Raw genomic sequence first — 8,077 nt, forward strand, 5'->3', positions numbered from 1 at the left:
TCCTGACATTCTTCGGACACGTCTCTCGGCGTGGTGATCAGTCCATAGAACGCCTTGTCGTCCAGGTGAAGGTGGAAGGCATTAGACCGCGCGTCAGGTCACTTACACATTGGACTGATCAGATTAAGTCTGCCGTAGGAGTATCACTGAATCAGTGCAGCAGGATGACCTCAAATAGGCAACGATGGCGGAACGTCGTGAAGCGCATCACATCTGCGCATTCTATTACCACATAGCGATCACGACCGCTCTGTCAAGAGTGTACCGAATAAGAAGAAGAAGGTAATCAACCTTCTCCACCTGCCACACATCGTCGACTCTTTGGGTCTAAGTCTTGCGACTTCATCACCGTACCAGCGTTTGGGGCATTGGAGCCACAGAGCCAAAACTGGTCTCTGTGCTTTGTTTTGCTTGAATATTCGTCACAACCGTCGTCAGCTGCTATTATTAAATACTTTTAGTTATCCCTTTAAAAGACATGTGTATAAATTTAACAACTTTCATCCGATTACTTTGTGACATATTTTGAGTAATGGACCTTCTAAGCTTTTACGAAAGTTTTAGTAATAAAATTAAAAAAAAATAAAATACTTTTATTTTGAAACATAAGATCATCAAGGTATCACTTATTCCATGTACCATTAAATTTGAACCTGTAGGCTGTGTAGGCCAAGAGAAAAAGGTGTAAAAAACTGTCGGTACTCTTTTAAAAAAGAAAATCATAATACTATGATAATTATTACAGCTTTATTGAAGAATCCGTACAACAATTGGTTAATTTACTTTATTTATTAATATTTATTTTAGTTGTGTTAAAAAAAGATAGCTTAAATTTCTTTTTTCTTTTTTAGTGGTCTAGGTTTTGTATGACCCCTATTAGGATAAAATCCTCCTCCACAATTCTCATTTCTTTGTCTTGAGAAACAGTATAACGTAATCTGTCCATATTTTCTTTTGTCGTCTTTTACATCTCTTTCCAGTAGGTCCGGTCCATGTTGTTATTACAAGTGCATCTAATCCATCTTTCATCCCGGTAAAACGATACAGACCTTAAATTCAAATGAACTACGTGAAATAATAAAAATATCAAATTATAATTGGAATTCTAGGGTCTACGTCAGAAATGATTACTTGTTTACAGCAGTGTAACAAATAGATATAATTTATGAAGCCTTTACCCTAATGAAACGTCATTTAGACCTAAGTTCGTTAAAAGTTATCCACTTACCTAAGATGGCGTTTAGTTTTATTATTATAGCTAATGAATGTTCAATCTCCGTAGTAGAATTAAGAGGTTCTAGGCTTATTGCCGAACAAGTTGGAAGCATATATGTTTTTTGTATTTCAAACATAGTAGACGAAAATTGTTTATTCGACCAGACTCGACATGGTTTATTGTAGGTGAACTCAGTTTCCACAAATAGACTCATACTCTGTCCATCCTGATTAAGCCAGCATAGATCCTTCCATATGCTCTGAAGTGCCCTGGGCATATCGCAGGCTTCACCGAGCGACCTCACTGCTCCGAGGATTCTTCACATTGTTTAGCCACAGCCTTGCATTCCACGGCTATGTCAGTGACCGATTCCTTTGCGCTGAAACAACCTTCGGGGGACATCACATTGAGCTGTCTGTGGCACCTAGGACAAAAATATGTTTTTAAAGGAGACGATGGTCCGTAATTGTTTCTATCACTAGACCTAGACCCTAGACTTGTTTTGTAAATTTGTAAAATATGTGGTTATGTAAGTTTTTTACTGTGAAAGAATTTTTTCTTTACTTTATTAATTAATATTTAAAGCTTTCTTCATAAAAAAATGTATATTATTTTATAGACGACATACGATTATAAGATATTCTAGTATTTACTATGGTAGTTAATTGTCATATTAATATATTATTACTGTTAACTTAAGCATAGAAAATCAACATACATTGATTATAAGTCACATTGGTACTGTTTTATTAATATATTCGTTAACACAAATCATATTTCATGTCACATTTATGTCAGTTTTTCGTTTAATCAATTTACAAAAGATAACACAACAAAAGAAATCCTAAATAAATATTCATGTTGATTTTATCGATAATGAGGACAATAATTTACGAAGTAATTTATTAAAGCAAGCAAGCACAGGACTTAACGTTACAAATCAAAAATCACTTATTCATATAGGTAACATAATGTACACTTATGTACGTAAAAAAAAGGGTTATAATATCGTTAATTCTTCGTGTATTGTAATTTTTAATGAAAAAATTGAGAGACCAAAATTAAACGAAACTTATAATGTTCACAAATTATTAAAACTTCTAAATACTTTATTTAGTATGGAAGTTTAAATACATTTGTAAAACATTTACTAGGAGTAGTTTCTTTATTTTCTTAAAGTAATTTAATACTGATGCAATAGAAAACTTATTAATACAATCATTTAACTAAGAATATAATAACATATATGACCGACAACTTGTGAGCCTTCTGCACTAAGAATGTGAAAAAAAATAAAAATCTATATGTATCATTTAACATGCGATGCCTTCTGTCCGTTTGTTTATTGTTTTTTTGTTTCATAGAAAATAACCTAATTTATGAATTAGGTGAGTTGTCATTTAACGAATTATTCATAGTTATTCATTTCTTTTTTATCAACTCAAATATCAAATATTCATTCGTACAACGGATAATTATGACGTTTATTCAAAAAAACTCAAGCAATCAATTATCGCTGACAGATTTTAACGACAATACTTTAACGATAAAGTTCGTGCTCAAGTGACAAAATAATATATTTGTGATTCAACTACTAGTGATTATTCATAGGGTCGGGTGTTCTCACATTTCAGTGTTCCAATTTTAAACAATGAATGCAAGCAATAATTCAAATTTGGAATGCGAACTCCATATTTGCATCAGGCATGTGATGCGTATGTCTCGCTGGGTTGGGTTTTTTCCAGTTTCGGGGCTTAACAAGTCTTCGATAAACGAATTAAGGTAAGCAAGTCAACATTTGAATTTAGAATTAGACAACGCTACGATATATTTTTACATCAAATTAAAGCGATAAAATTATGAAAAACATTATTAAACTTTGTATATTTTTGTATTGAATTTAGTTTAATAATGCTACGATTTCTGATGTTAATTTAAATTACAATTCTTTCCAGATGCAAGACCCGATCATTTTGCTACTTTTTCAACATTCTCCTAATAGTTGCACATTTTCTTATCTCCTGTCTGAGTTTCTATCACTTCTCTATATCACTTGAATTGGAAAATTTTAGTGAGTATATTATTCTAAGCAGTTTTAGCCTAATGGCTTCAGCGTGCGTCTCTCATACCTGACGTCGTAGGTTCGATCCCCGGCTGTGCACCAATATAGTTTCTTTATATGTGCGCATTTAACATTTGTTCGAACGGTGAAGGAAAACATCGTGACAACACCGACATGTCTTAGACCCAAAAAGTCGACGGCACTGGAGGCTGATCACCTACTTACCTATTAGATTTAAAAATGATCATGAAACAGATTCAGAAATCAGAGGACAAGACCTAAAGAGGTTGTAGCGCCACTGAGTTATTTATTTATTTATATTATATTTTATATTGTTTTATCGATACTTTCGTTAAAATCAAGCCTTATTGCAATTATTGATTGACCGATTCGATTCCCGAGAATTATACGCCACGGGCATAAACCAAGTCACAGAGTTAATTAATAAATAAATACACGCGTTTGTCTTGTTTCTTGGTTAATTGTTATTCATACACGTGGTTCAGTTATGCACAAATAGTAGCTAGGCCAAATATGTTCTTAATTTAAAATCTTTTGGCGCGTTAGGGAAAATTATGAGAGTACATATTTAAAGACGTGTATCTTCTAACGCACACACGTATTATTTTTTTCAGCAAAATGCATATTCTACTCTACAGGTTTTCTTAGTATTTTATCGTTTTCGGTATTGGCAAGAAAATGGCCAAGACTTATGAGACGCGTGGCAATACTCGAACATTCATTTGCATCGATACGCACAGAGAAACCGAATCCGTCGAAATTCGTTTCTTACTCGTATGTCATCATGCTTTTAGCCCTGAGTAAGTTTTATATATTTTAATTTGAAATTGTATTAATGTTTTTATTTAACATTCCAAAGGCTGCAATTTGAAACAAATTTTTAACTTATAATTTTGCCAATTATAAATTGCATTCAAAAAAATTAGAAAGGAATGAAGCTTAGCGCTAATGTCGTAAGCGTATCGTGCTTAGTAGTTCAGTACGTCTTGCCGTCTACTGAACAAAGCGTGCAGACTAAACTGTGGAGCTAAGTTCCTAAGTTCTTTATAATTTTGCAAGAATTGTACTAAGGAAATAATGAATATTTTGGTTTTGATGACCATTTCGTTTATTATTTGTGACATGTTTTCATTAGTAACGCTAGACGCTTTGTTAAGGAACCAAACACTGTTATTGTATTGAAATCGGAATGTTTCAGAATAAAAATATAAAATAAAATAATATAAAATATAAAGGGAATCGCTGCTCGTTAAATTAAGTAATTACTGTTGACCAACTAAATCATGTTTATTAACTTACAGTTGAACATATTTTATCCGTCAATTATAAGCTAACATTCATAATGAATTGTATGAAAGAACGAAGGATCAATTACAACGTACTTATTAGATACGTGCAGGTGTTTGTTACACAAATTTTTCGTTTAACTACATTCAGTCTGTGGAAAGGTGTAATATATAAGGTATATAAATATATGTATATATAATATATGTAATCGCAATGAATGAAACAATAATTTTATTATTATTTATTACTTAAGATGTCATGTGGAACATGGTGTAATGGTTGCAGCTCCTTACAAACGTTGCGTAAAATAAAAAACTTGGCGATTAAAAAGAGTGGCGGAAAGTTTATTGCCAGTTCTTCTCTTCCGTTCTACCCCCTTGATTTGAGAACTGGCAGTAAATGTAAAATTAGAAGCATTCAATGTATATATCTTTTTTGATGTTCATAAATGTACATTGTGTTACCTACACGAATAAATTATTTTTGACTTTTAAAATTGGTTATCTTAAATGGTCCCGGAGATTTGAAAATTTAATTATTATTATTTAATTTACTTTCGTAAAGTTTTTCATTTTAAGCGTTTTAATTGAAACACTCTTTTATGGTAAATATATTTTTTATAGCTAGTAAATCTCCAAGCCACTTTTATCTGGACTCACTTGGATGTGTTTATCATGTGTGTTGGGATGTATTTATCTAATTTATTTAGAGATATAAACAAAATTATATCTGTACAAGTTGCTCAAGTAAGTATTGTCTATGTTGATGAGGTTTTTTGATTATATAATATGCCACTACAATATTAAAAACATAACACCAATTTTCCCATATATGTACGCAATTATGAAGTAGTGTTACCCTAGTGGATTCAACGTAAGACTCTCTGGGGACCTAGGTTTGATCCACGGTTGAGGACCAATAGACTTTGTGTCTATGTGGGCATTTAACATTCACTCGTAATGTTAAGTAAAATATCGTGAGGATACCGATAGGCATTAGACCACAAAAGTCAACGTGTGTCAGGCGTAGAAAGTTGATCACCAAGTAGCCTATTAGTAATGATCACGGTCAGTGAGGTCCAGACCTTAAAGTAGCGACATTAGTATATGTTCGCAATTAACACTGGCTTGTACTGTGAAGGAAATCGTGAGGAATCCGGTCTTTGGGTATTCATAGTGAATACTTATTTTTAAACTATGAAAAACAAATGCTTTTATCATACGAAAATATCCTTAGCGTTAAGTTCCTACTCTAAATCTCACACAAGACCCAAAACCGTTTATCAGATTCTATAGCTCATCCACTTTATAATGAAAAGAGAATGAGATGCAGGAACCAAAGACCTAGACCACTATTCACTTGTTGTTACAGAATTCGGTGGAATGGAGTTTGGTCCGGCAGCATTACTCCCAAGTAATGAAGTTACTTAAAGAAGCCAATAAAAAATTGTCGTCACTTATTTTGCTCTCTTTCTTCACTAACATATATTATGTTTGTGTGCAGATGTATTACACCTTTTAGTATGTATACAGATTTTCTATTTTTACTCTTTTTTATTATTATAGATTTATATATATTATATTATACATAGATTAACAATTTTCATTCTATTGTGACGTTATTTACATGTATGTATAGTTTGGGCCTAACTTTTTTTTTGTAAAACAGGCCACAAACTTGTTAAATCTATGAATTTATCAATTTTTAAATATTGGTATTACTCTATATTTAAAAAATAGTGTATAATATTGTTTTTTCCTTACGCGAGTACATGTGTAAACACAAATTATGTATAAACGTGAAGTAATTTTATTTAAAATTATTTATATTATATTTTCTTATACATTAATGGCCGCCCGTCCACCAAAACGCCAGAAGGCTCGCAAGTGCATTGATGAGCTTTTAAGAGTTCTTAAAGGAACTTAAAATGAAATGAGTTTGACCCATTAAGGTTTTTATTATTTATACAAGGTTGAGGGCATTGTAAAAAATCGGAAAACACATGCCACTATTTCACTAAAATCATACCTAATTCTAACTATTTATTCATTTCAGTCGTGTTTATGACTCTCATAAAGATTGTCCTCAAGAAGATGTAAGATTGTAAGTAATTTGAAATGCATAGTATGAAATCATTTTTTTTATAGATCACGGGGCAAACTGGCATTATCCTCACCTGATGTTAAGTGATACCGCCGCCCATGGACACTGTCTAGAGGGCTCGCGAGAGCGTTGCCGGCCATTTAAGAATTGGTACGCTCTTTCCTTGAACAATTTAAGCAAGTGAATCAAACAAGTTCATTCAGAACACGTTAAGATTTACTTATATCTATCTTAATTATGAGGATATGTATGTAAATGCAAAACTTTTAAAGTTGTCAATTGGAGATTAAAGAGATGAAAATTAAAAAGAGTGACAGCTATTTGCAGGTTTACATATAAAAGTATCTATCGGTTGATAAAAATATGATGTATTAATATATTTATTAATGTATATTAATTAATTTCTTTATACGATCTTAAACAATGTGTTTGCCTAAAAAATACAATAAAATATGACATTAAAAATGTAATCGCATACACATCAATTACATTAGACATTAAATCTATCAAAGAAAATAATTAATCAAAGAACCACAAAATAAAAGTATATTTTAAAATAAAAAATAAAAATTAATGAATAAAAATAACTAAAACTATAAAAAATAATAACGAGAATAACGAAATTAAATTTATTTATTTATTTCCAGTAAATGAAAACTTATACCTCATTAAGAGCATAGTAAACGTTAGGGTAAGTTGGCAGACTGTTATAAAACACATCAATGTTAGTTTATCAAGTTGTAAGAGGGAGATATCCTTTTCACTGGACTATTCCAAGTAGCAGATAAGCAAATTTCGACTAACTATAGGATTACAAAGATAAAAAAAATTATATAAAACGAATGACTTTTGCCGCGCACCACCACTCTGTGGAACCAGCTGCCAACTGAAGTATTTCCGAACCAATTCGACTTAGGGTCCTTCAAGAAAAGAGCGTACCAATTCTTAAAAGGCCGGCAACGCACTCGCGAGCCCTCTGGCATTGAGGGTGTCCATGGGCGGCGGTATCACTTAACATCAGGTGAGCCTCCTGCGCGTTTGCCCCCTGTTCTATAAAAAAAAAATGACAAGAATTAGCATTCAACTATCCGTTTTAAATGAGAATTAAATTCTGTAATCATTTAATTGAAGTAAAAAGTAGATCGTATAACAATCACAGTGCAATTGCCAACTGGTTGAAGTCCCTAAATAAATAATATTTCGTGCTAAGATTTATGAACGGGAACGGGTGCTACTTGTGGTGACAGGCCTTGAAATCCTTCATATTATTTATAATTTCACTTCCTATATAGGTTTTAACCTTGATCAACTACGTTTTTGTATTATGATCTTCAATATAAGGGCGTCTTTATGACAAGCGTTTATTTCTTTATCATTACGATATTTAG

This window comes from Pieris rapae, chromosome 19, assembly GCF_905147795.1.
Source record: "Pieris rapae chromosome 19, ilPieRapa1.1, whole genome shotgun sequence".
In the NCBI taxonomy this organism is placed as follows: Eukaryota; Metazoa; Arthropoda; class Insecta; order Lepidoptera; family Pieridae; genus Pieris; species Pieris rapae.